Genomic DNA, 12,433 nt, shown 5'->3' on the forward strand with positions numbered 1-12,433 from the left:
CTGTAGGTAGCAGGTGTTTTTCTTGGAATGCTGTGTTCTTTTTCCTCCATGCATAACACCCCTTGTTATGCCCAAATAACTCAATTTTAGTTTCATCAGTCCACAGCACCATATTCGACAATGAAGCTGACTTGTCCAAATGTGCTTTAGCATACCCCAAGCGGCTCTGTTTGTTCCTAACTGTGGAAACAGACAGCTTAAATCTGTGAGACAGCTTTCAGTATCCTTCCCCTAAACCATGATGGTGAACAATCTTTGTCTTCAGGTCATTTAAGAGTTGTTTTGAGACCCCCATGTTGCTACTCTTCAAAGAAAATTAAAAGAGGAGGGAAACTTACAATTGACCCCCTTAAATACTATTTCTCATTATTGGATTCACCTGTGTATGTAGGTCAGGGGTCACTGAGCTTACCAAGCCAATTTGAGTTCCAATAATTAGTTCTAAAGGTTTTGGAATCAATAAAATGACAACAATGCCCACATTTATGCACCTGCCTGATTTTGTTTAAACAATTATTGCACACTTTCTGTAAATCCAATAAACTTCATTTCACTTCTTCAATATCGCTGTGTGTGTCTCCTATATGATATATTTAACTGACATTTTTTACTGTAACAACCAACGATTTATACAGGAAAATAATGACTATTAACAAGGTTGCCCAAACCTTTGCATCCCACTGTAAAAGCAGAGCTGTGAAATGCAAAATAGTGATGACCTTCATTGGTATGTTTTCTTGGGACATTTTGTGCTCTTCATTAACAACCAGCCATGGTTTAAATTCCATACATCAGTATGTCCATGTTTATACCAGTGTTATCTTATTATGAGTAAACTGCTTGTGTTTAAAATGTTTAAATGTTAAAGGGAAAGTTCAATAAGCCACAGTAAAAAGCATGAAACAAGATAAAATCAGAAATCTGAACATGCAGAGAGGCACTGAAGCACATATTGTGATGACACTGACAACATCTATTTCTTTCAGAGGCAATCAGAGAAGAGAAAGCATGTGCGTTGGTCTACAAACAAACTTGATATTTCTTTTATCCACACGTGTTCTTTAAAGAGAAATCCAATTTAAAATACTGCAACTGCTGATACTAATACTACTGCCACAAATAATAATAACAATAATAATAATAATAAAATTAATAATGATGAAGTTTTTTCTGCTGTGTCATGCTGAGATGAGACCAAGAAACTGGGATGGCAGCCAGTTTGTTACTATAAAACCGGTTAGTTGCAATTCATCATCCATTATAACTCTGCAAACCTGACTGTGTAAAAGTTCATTTCTATCAGTTGGTGCACAAAAATGGCCGTTTAAAGTTTTCATTGTTACAACAGGGTTTCTGTATCCAATATAATAACAATGTTTGATGTAGTTTTTCATTTTACATGGGTTATTTATGGAAGCTTGTTTGTAACAACCCCCCCCCCCCCCCCCCCAGTTTTTTATTTGCAAGTCACAATTCTGGTATAAAGTATTACCAAATCACGCCTTCTTTCCTTCTTGGTTGTTGAGCTATGAAATGCTGATGACCTTCACAAGTTTTCCATTTCTGCAAAATGGAAGGACTCATCCTAAAAAAGCATTTCCCCCTGAAAGTTAAATGTCTCTTTGCTGCTGTATAGAGCATGACTGAGGAATTATTGACTCTTCCCATATTGTCTCTAATCTTAGCGAGGAAATCCTTAACAGAGGCTGAATGGTCACAAATACTTAATATTATACAGAATGTTACAAATTAATTAGCTCACTCACTTCAGTTTTTATTGTGGCAGTCATGTCAAGGTAGTCGTCCCCGGCAGAATTTGTTTCCCCTGCGTTGAGAGCACAGGCTTGGTTGTCCAAATCACAGACAAACAATATAAACTCAAAAAAAATGTTTATTTTACATGCCTGAATGTGCACAAAATAGGTTTAAATGTTACACAAATTTCTTCAAGTCATAGGTTGTTCCATATAATGTCACTTTTTGCTTGATGCAATGTGCATAAAGTTAAAAGATTAAAAATAATAAAAACACATTTTAAAAGAGGATTTTTCAAGTGATCCAATTTTAGATGGATTATGCGGGGAAAAAATCTAATTGGGCTGAAAGGTCTATTGCTTTATAACGTATTCAGGTTGTGTATCATGTTTTTAAAATGAAATAATTACTTTTAAAAATACGTAATCAGTAAAGTAACTGGATAACCTTCTTGGACAAGTAGGCCTAATCAGTAATTAGTAACTACTTACTATTTTCAAGTAATTTGGTTGGAATGGAGGCGGAGTCAACGGGATCCGTTCTCCCTACCTGGTGCGCGCTCAGACGCAGAGGAAACTAATTCTGTCGGGGATATCTATCTTGGCACGTCCCTCTCTTCAGACTTTTGGTGCGTGAGCTGGTTACGACTGTATGTGATGGAGCGCTGGCGGGGCAGAGTGGCTCTGGTGACCGGAGCCTCGGTCGGCATTGGGGCGGCTATAGCCGTAGAGCTGGTCCGACTCGGTATGAAAGTGGTGGGCTGCGCCAGAGATGTTGGAAAAATACAGGTTTGTTCTGAAGTGAAAGACTCATATAATTTTTGATATGCAAATCATTTTTAATTATGTCAGAATGAAAACTCAGACTTTCTGCGAGAGTGCAAAATATATTTTACACAAGATCTTCCAGCTGTGTCAGGCTGGGAGTTTTATTTAACTGTAATTAAACCTGTTTTACAACAGGTCAGTCATTGTCACACGGCAATACAGACTGTGTGTAAAACTTGATTATTGATAGATGATCAATAGATTCATTGATAGATGTGGCACAACACTTTCAATTTCAATTTATTCGATTACAGAAAAAGAAGGCTGGACACAACTGAACTGATGACAAACATCTGAATTTCAGTTTTATTTTTTTTCTTGTCTCTACACTGTTAGACTTTTCATCGCCACTTTACGGTAACATACTGGCGTCACTGTTGCCAGCGTCATACCGTGACGCCGTGTTACGGTAGCTTACCGTTCTGCAGGATGATACCGTTTTTTGCTGGTGTGGTATAATACTCTTGGACAAATTATGGTAACGCACCGTAGCCTTTTTTACGGTATCTCACTGGCGACAGTGACGCCAGTGAGATACCGTTGTTGATGTCGTAAATTACGTCAACAAAGTAACATCATACTGTGATTAAGAAATTGGTATACTGCCGTTTATTCACGTTATGTCACTGTAAGCCCGCTGCAAGGTAATAAACTGCAATATATTAACCACTAACTTACCGTTATCACGCATCATCAGTACCAAAAATATTCATCTCTGCTAGAGGACACCGTGTCCCAACAGGCGGTCATTTACTCTTTAACAGGTTGTAATTGACCGTAATTTCAGTTAACAGTAACATACTGTAAGAGACTGGAGGGTTCCAAAAAAATTGGATGGATAGATAGATAGACACACACACACACACAAAAAAATATAATTAATGTGCTTTACACCACTTTATTTCAGTTCTGATTTTCCTCTGCAGAAATACACATTTCCAAAATCAAAAACTGAAAAGAACTGAAAACATATTTTCATTGAGGAAGCATTTGTTTTTACTAAACTATGTAATCCATTATTTTCTCAGATGGTTGTACAAACAATAACGATATTATGTCATATCCATATCATGGCAGACAACATATGCTCAAGTGTTGGGTTTTCTTAGTTATATTTTGTAAGGTCTTAAACCTACAATGTGAAGTGCCTTGGCATTCATTTTGTTGGCACCATACAAATAAACTGAATTGTATTGAATATAATATCAAGCCCCACACATCTGCCTTTATATACACTTTGTCCAAAATACTGTCTCACACCACCAAATCAATGCACAAAACAGGGTCCACAAGGACATGGATGAGCGTGTGTGGTGTGAAGGAACTTGACTGACCTGCACTGAACCCTGATCTTGCTTTGTGGACTGAGTTCATTGATTTGTAGGGTGAGCCAATGCATGTGACAATTAAAGTGTAAGTAGCTGAAATAATTTTTAACAAACGGGTAAAAGAAGGAAAAAAAATCAAAACTGTTACACTCAAAAAAAAACTATTGGACAGAGACAGTGTCTTGCAAGATGGCAAGAGAGCTTGTCTTCATTGTTGTTCGTCTTGTGTAAATGTCCAGAAAGCATGGGCCATGGATTATCTGTGGAGACACAGGTAACAACACATTGTTCACTTAAATTATACAAGGAATTCACTAAAAATGGCAAAAACAGTTACCTAATTTGAAGTTCTCCACTCAAATTCAGTAAGTCGCTGGAGGAAAGTTGTGACATGAGGGTTAATCGCTTCACAGTGGTCCCAGTCTTTCTGCTTGTCCCAACCTTGGAGGTACATTTTGTTCCCTCTTCAGGGTTTATCCTTACAAAAAAACCCTTAAAACATGCCATAATAAATGTAACATACAGTAACATTGAGTTGTGATTTGAAATAATGAGTTACTTAGGGATAATTTATTCATCATCTATCACTAGTAGCTAACTGTTCAAACATACCTCTGAATTAGTTCCAATGTTGCACACGCTGACTCAGGGGCGATTCTAGGATCAGAGCTTTGGGGGTGCTGAGCACCCAGAGAGCTGCCCATCCAGGCAAGGTAAACTTTACTCATCACAATGAGACTTCTTCCCCATCTCTGTCAGTCCCTGCATCCCTAAATGCCTCCAGTTGTCCCGAGTTCTCTCTGACTGCCTCCTTCATGCATTTAAACCTGTTCCTCATCGTCTGTTGTCTTCATCTCCATTATCAGTCATCATAATTTTACCCTCTCTGTGCAAGTCTGCAAATTTCTTTATTAAATCATAAGTTTCTTAAATTCATCAAGTCTCTCTGTGCCTGGGTCCTCGTCACAAAACATGACATCACTGTTTTGTACATTAACACAATTTAATCCCCAGATTTTTGAAAGAATAGCAAAACACTTTTTTGAAAAGTCTGTAACAAAACCATCAAATCTGATCAAGGTTATTAAAATGCTGCCAAAGAAGAATGGATTGGAATAATAATAAAAAAAAAAACAAAAAAAACAAACACATATCCTAACCTTAATTACTGGGGAAAAATGATGAATGATGCTCATAGTGAGTAAAAAGTAAACTGTGTGCATTTTTTGAACAGAGATTCACTTCTAATACAATACAGATACATAAAAAATACACCCTGACTCAAGACACTAAAAGACCTTTCACAGCTACAGCTGCTAACTGGGTTTGTTAGGGCAACCTGAATAACAGTTTTCAGTTTGGGGAAGATCTGATTATCCAGAAGATTGTACAATGTTAACATATCTGGAATGGCACCAGCCTCATTCTTGAGCTTTATAAAGTCTTTGGCAACCGTGACTTCCTCTGACTGAAGCTCAATATGGTAATGCTGTGCCAGGGCTGACAACCCAGTTTGTTTTGCAGATTCTGTATAGCAGCTTTAATATAGGGAGAACACAACTTCCAGATTGCATGAGTTGTTTGTATTAGTTGTTTGTCTTTCTTTTTCTTTGCCAGTTTAACAATTCCCGTTTTGCCTGTTAGTACTCCCTGTCTGTTTTCTTACCTGGCACTTCCTGATCTTGTACTTTGTCCTCATGTTCCCCTCTTTCCTCTCGTCAGAGCGCTTTTGAAAATATGTGGTGTCTTGATAAATTGAGCAGATATTTGAGGTTTACACAGCTACATTCTCGCCTGAAAATATGCTAAACCTTTATTTTGTGATCCAGAAAGAATAATAAGAGTAATATTAAAACTAACTAGCTGCCACCATTGTTGGAAACTGAGCTGGGCTGCGCTATGAATTCTGGGACACAGCTCCTTCTTCAGGGTTTAACGGCAGCTGGCATCCTTGTACATGCAGTGCTGCCATCTTCTGTTTCAGTCCGTTATTACACTCTTAAATTCTACTACTTGTTCCTGCGTCTTTTGTGATCTTACAAAGCTTCAAACGACGCGTCCACTATTAAATCAGTCGTCGATGATTTTGATAGTCGACGTAATCGTGACTAGTCGACTAATCGTGGCAGCCCTATTTTCAACACAGCAGGTTACCTGGTGTAATGTTTTTCAGTTAAAAAGAAACATGGTCTGACTCCTACCTAACTATATAAAGAGTAACTGAAAGTTAAATGCAGCTAATGTCTCCTGTTTTAAGCCAGGCACTTCCACCTCCGCTCCGCTGTGTCTCAGCCAGTGTTGCCAACTCCTCAGTAAGGAAAATCACTATTGGTTGTCTTAAAAGTGGCTAGAAGTCGCTAAATGACGTCATCACCTAATTTGCATAATTGGTCATGCTAATGTAATTGTAACCTACTCTGCTGGAGAGAGAAATAACATCGTGAAGGAGACAAAGTGAGCAAAAAACATCCTAAATGCATTTAGAATTTATTTAGAACTACAAATTAAATTTCTTTTAGCAATTATTGTTTTTTGTAATGTCACAATTCCAACCCTGCTCCTTTACCCGGGCTTGGACCGGCAAAAGTGACCCGAAATAGGCACTCTGGTGGAGTTACTTTGTGTGTGTGTGTTTATAAGTAGTTTTAAACCTGATCCACAAAACAGCATAAGAATAAAAGAAGAACTGACTGCGTAACAGCACCCGCTGCTTGTTGAGAGTAAAAGCCATATGCGCTTTCACGTCTTTTTTTAGCGACTTTTCTTAGCAAAAAAGTCGCTAGGGGGTCTGAAAACTCGCTAAATATAGCGACAAAGTCGCTAAGTTGGCAACACTGGTCTCAGCCACCATCGCTCTGGCAGCAACGGCGCTAGAGCGAGTAGGAGAGAGCCGAGCTGGAACAAACCATTTTGGGAGGGGGGAGGGGTTATCTATACTTTTGTTGTTAAAATGTTCCATCTCAATTAAGTACTGTATGCTTTTTATACTTTTAGTAGTGTGTCCCACAAACAGCAAATATTTTCAAAAAAAGTAAGACATCTTTGGGGGTGCTTTGATTCATTTTGGGGGTGCTGAAGCACCTCCAAAACTGGGCTAAAATCGCCCCTCTTCAATTTTCATTTTCAATCAAATCTCTTAACGCCTCTGGCCCCTCCTACTTTGCGTGTGCACCTACGCACTAGTGATGTGCGATACCACTGATTTTCTTTCCGATCCCAAGTAATATTCAGGGTGGTATCGACGATACTGATCCGATACAATAAATAAAATAAGTTTTTGTACAAAGTATCTCAAATTATAGCATCATAATGATTACAGGACATCAGATTACTTGTTCTTATCACTTAATAATGTAGGGTTCATCATATAGAAATAAAAAAACTGAAGTTTTGCTATTTGAACACGTTGCCTGCCTGCAGCACTAAAGGACTCCGTGAGAGACGTCACCTGTCCCTGTTCTCCTCTTCAGTTCGTCTCAACATACGCTCATCATATTCTGTGATATGATTTACTCTGAGGTGTTTGACAAGGTTAGTGATGTTGCCACAACCATACATGCCAACCCTCCCGATTTTTCAGGAGAATCCCAGAGCCACCATTCTCCCGAATTTCTCCCGATTTTCCACCCGGACAGCAAAATTGAAAAACCATATAGCAGAATTCATAGCGCGGCCCAGCAAATTCTAGTTTCCAACAATGGCGGCAGCTTCTAGTTTTAATATTACTCTTATTTCTCTTTCTGGGTTGCAAAAAAACTTAACATATTTTTAGGTGAGAATGTAGTAAACTTCAAATATCTGAGCCGACCAACACATCGTCTTCAAACCCCCGCGGTCTTTCGCTACTCGGGTTAAACATGATATATAAGTGACTTTGATAACTTAAAAATGTTATTGTTATTTTCAGTGTTTTATTTGTTCGTGAGTAAATCGGTTTGGCTGAGATTAAAGTTATTAGATTAGATTCAATTTAACTTTATTAATCCCTCGGGAGGGTTCCTCCGGGGTTTTCACACAGCTGAATAAACGTCAAACAGAAAATGATTAAACAGAAGAGTTTACGTCAGTGCCCGGTTATATTTTAGATAGCAAGGAGCAGACAGAGTTTCACTCCACTGAGGGAGCTCGTGACGTACTACCCGGCTTTCTTTAGACTGCGAAGGCCGGGTCCTCAGGTGGAAGCAGCCTCTGAATTTGGACACCCCCGCTGTTTCCGGGCCGGCCAATAATAACGGTGACATTTAACGTATTTTGTATTTACCCCCCAACAGCCCTTTTGAATGTCTCCCTAGTATGGCCACAACACCTCACTCTTGGAGCACTTTTTTGCCACATGTATCGCAAACCACGTCTCAGCTGTTTGTGGAGGTAAAATATGTCCGCACATGACTCCAATTACGCTCAGCCATTGTTGTGAGTGCGCACGCCAAGGGGCTGTGAGACATTTATACAGCAGTATTTCGCACATGACTATGAAAGGCGGAAGAGGAAGTAGTTCCTTTGAATGTAGACAATCTGAATGTTATAGTTTCTTTCCACTGTGTTCCTGTTAATGATAAACTGCAAATTTACTCTAAATTACTAAAATATCGATATTTTAATGTGAGAATCGATTCTAGAACATAAATGACTGGTATCGGAGGAATCAATATTTCAGGATCGATCTGCACATCACTACTACGCACCCTAGAACAGAGTTAGTGTTAATAAAGCGGGATACAAATGAAGAAAGAAAAGAGGGGAAAAAAACTAAGAGAGAAAAATAAACAAGAAATAGATACAGCAAAGTGTGTCAAATTAACCGACATGTTAGCAGTGTTGCGGCTCCTCCAACCTATGGCCGCAGCAGGCTAAACATGAGGACACAGATGACGCGCAACAATGAACACATAAAATACACTTCTGTACCTTTTGCTCCTTTTATTCCACATGCAACTGTTCCATATACAAATCAGTGCCTGGGATTAACTTATTAAACAAATGCACAGATATAATACATCAAAGTAATTCAAGCTGCACTCAACAGAAAGGTTTGCCTCATGCTCACCCTACCTTTCTGCTCATCAACATCAGGTGCTGTGAACAAGTGAGTGCAACCACATTTATTATATACCACACCCATGAGACACACCCCACACCAATACAGTGAGTCCATTTAAACCAACCCACTTAGTCAAAAAGGAACAACTCATATGGCTCCTACATACTGGCCCCTAATTATTTTAGAGCAATAATTACATCATACTCACCATGTAGGAGACATATTGATAAACATGATCTATCCTTTATCAACATTCAAAGACACAATTGTAATTCAAAATAATGAAATACACATTAATACAAATAGACATTTGAAAAAGTCAATCTTTATGACTCTTCTGCTTCCTGTAGAAGACACACTTTAGTGATCGGCCTGTCCAAACAACCAGTCTTTGTTTTAACACGAACCTGACGTACAAGTCCTTTACCGTCAGAAATTGCTTCCACAATCCTTCCAGTCACCCAAGAGTTACGAGGCGCAGAATTATCGACAACGATAACCACATCCCCAGGAATGAAGTTCCGTCCGATTCTCTGCCACTTCTGACGCTCTTGAAGCTGGGGCAGGTACTCCTTAACCCAGCGCTTCCAGAACAGGTCAGACATGTACTGTACTTGCCTCCATCGACGTCGTCCATACATGTCCCCCTTCTGAAACACTCCTGGTGGTATCAATGGCTTGGTCTTAAGCAGCAACAGATGGTTAGGAGTCAAGGCCTCCAAATCATTAGGATCAGTAGAGGCTTTGGTTATTGGTCTACTGTTCACAATAGCCTCTGCCTCACAAAGAACTGTACAAAGGCCCTCTTCGTCCAAATTCTGCATTTTCAAAATGGAATTTAACACCTTCCTGACAGACCTTATGAGACGTTCCCAAACACCGCCATGATGGGAACCAGCAGGAGGATTAAAAATCCACTTTATGCCCTTTTGCAGCAGCATCTCATGAATCTGTGCCTGATTCCATCCTTCCACTGCCTCTTTCAACTCACGTTCACCACCCACAAAGTTTGTACCATTATCCGATCGTATCTCCAATACCTGACCCCGCCTTGATATAAATCGACGGAGCGCATTGATAAAAAGAGTCTGTGCTCAAAGATGACAACACCTCTAAATGCACAGCTCTCACTGCCAGGCATGTAAAGATAATTCCATATCTCTTTACTTCACACCTTCCACGCTCAACTTGAAAAGGTCCGAAACAATCTACTCCAACCCGAGAAAATGGAGGTTCATCTGGAGAGATGCGATCTTGTGGAAGGTCTGCCATCATCTGATATCCTGGTGCTGCATGAAGTCTGCGACACACAATGCATTTAGCCAAAATCCTCCTTATAGCAATGCTTGCACCTGGAACCCAATACCTTTGCCGCACTTCAGACAGCATGTGGTTACGTCCACCATGCCCTATTTTCTGATGTACATGTCGAAGCACCAGGTCAGAAATATGCAGATCCCTGGCTATAATAGCGGGATGCCTTGCATCTTCAGGCATAGCTGCTCTACTAAGCCTACCTCCCACTCTCAAGTTTAGGATTAAGCCTATAGAGCTCACTACTCTTCTTCACCTTTTCACCCCTCTGCAACCTACTGATCTTATCTGAATATCTCCTCCTTTGACAAAAGCAAAGAACTGCATTCTCTGCCTCGTTAAGTTCTTTTACCGAGAGAAATCCTTTAGCAGCATGGTCCTTGACAGTTTGCAACTCTCTTTTAAGATTTTCCTCAAGATTTTCTTTAGTCACGCTAGACGCAAAGCTCTCTTTGAGCTGTTTCCTCTTTTTACTAAGTTCCTGCAGCAAACCTTTGAATCTAAGAATCCATGCAACCATCTTTTTCAGACGAGTCCACGAAGAAAAATAAGTAATGAACTTCATCGCACCATCTTTGCATTCATTTGCATCAGCAGCATGAACTAAAATGGCCATTTTAATCTCTGGATCATTAGAAGAGATCTTTCCAAAATCAAGGTTCACTGGCCAATTAATTTTTGGCTCAACAAGAAACTTTGGCCCTGTCAACCAGGAATCACTCTTCAAAAAGGATTGCACCTTAACTCCCCTAGAAGCTAGATCAGCAGGATTGCATGATGTATTAACATATCTCCACTGAGAAGGTTTGGACACTTTAAGTATCTCGGTCACCCGGTTTGCTACAAATACTTTAAACCTTGAGGTTTCATTTCTGATATACTTTAACACCGAGGTACTATCAGTCCAAAATACTGATTCCTGCAAATGCATTTGCAGCTCTTTTCTCCACATCTTATCCATTCTACTCGCAACTAAGGCAGCTGTCAACTCCATGCGAGGAATGGAAGTTTGTTTCAGTGGAGCCACTCTTGCTTTACCCATTATAAAACGCACAATGCACTTGATTCTGGGTGCTGCGCAATAACAGATAAGTGACTGTGCCATAACCCTCCTCGCTTGCATCTGCGAAGTGATGTAACTGAGCAGAAGTAACATCTCCAAAATTAGAAGGTTTAAAGCACCGGTCAACCTTAAAATCTGCAAGAAGGCAAAGATCATTTAGCCAAACTGTCCATTCTTGTTCAACAGTAACTGGCAACACATCATCCCAACCCCAATGATTTCTGCACAGTTTCTGAAGGATCAACTTAGCAGACAGCACCACAGGTGCCAAAAACCCCAATGGGTCATAGATCGAGCTCATAAGGGACAATATCCCTCTCCTTGTGGGAGGTTTGTTTTTAAGTGTGATCTTAAACTTGAATGCATCTGATTGGATACACCATTGTACACCCAGTGCTCTCTCTACGGGCAACACGTCACTATCCAAATCCAAATCCTTAACCTCCTTGGATCGTTCCTGCTGAGGTATGGCAGCGAGTACTGCTCTTCTGTTGCTAACCCATTTGGTGAGCTTAAAGCCTCCTTTAGCACAAAGAGCAACAAGTTCTTGATAGAGCAGCACTGCCTCCTCTTCAGAACCAACAGAGATAAGGCAATCATCCACATAAAAATTCTGTAAAACATTGTTGACAACCTCTAGTCTGAACTGATCTCTGTTGTCCTCTGCACATTTCCTCAAGGCAAAATTCGCACAACTTGGGGATGAGGTGGCTCCGAAGAGATGTACTTTCATTCTATATTCCACCAGATCCTGACTATGATCTCCGTCTGGCCACCACAGAAACCTTAACAGATCTGAGTCACCTCTTTGTACTCTGACCTGATAAAACATGGATTCAATATCTGCCATGAGCACCACAGGTTCTTTTCGAAACCTAGTTATGACCCCAACTAGCAAGCTAGTGAGAACTGGGCCTTCCAGAAGTTGTCCATTCAAAGACACTCCCTGAAATGAAGCACCACAATCAAAGACAACTCGCAACTTCTTCTTCTGTGGGTGATGCACCCCATGATGTGGAATGTACCACACTCCTCCATCACAGCGATTAAATTCATCAGCAGGCACCTTCTCTGCATACCCTTTAGAAATGATTTCAGTCATAAA

General features: G+C 40.0%; 1 protein-coding gene and 1 long non-coding RNA gene across 3 annotated transcripts in view; one reads left to right on the forward strand and one right to left on the reverse strand.

Annotated features, from left to right (window-relative positions):
- The window catches only part of LOC146503567 (dehydrogenase/reductase SDR family member 11-like), a 66,490-nt gene that overhangs the window by 18,397 nt on the left and 35,660 nt on the right, over positions 1-12,433 (forward strand). The window lies entirely within an intron of this gene.
- Positions 2,917-5,568, reverse strand: LOC146503569 (uncharacterized). The gene is made up of 2 exons (XR_014868841.1): positions 4,248-5,568; positions 2,917-4,170 (listed from the first exon to the last, which is right to left on the reverse strand). It is a non-coding gene; the product is annotated as an uncharacterized LOC146503569 (long non-coding RNA).

Source organism: Neolamprologus multifasciatus, chromosome 14 (genome assembly GCF_963576455.1).
Source record: "Neolamprologus multifasciatus chromosome 14, fNeoMul1.2, whole genome shotgun sequence".
In the NCBI taxonomy this organism is placed as follows: Eukaryota; Metazoa; Chordata; class Actinopteri; order Cichliformes; family Cichlidae; genus Neolamprologus; species Neolamprologus multifasciatus.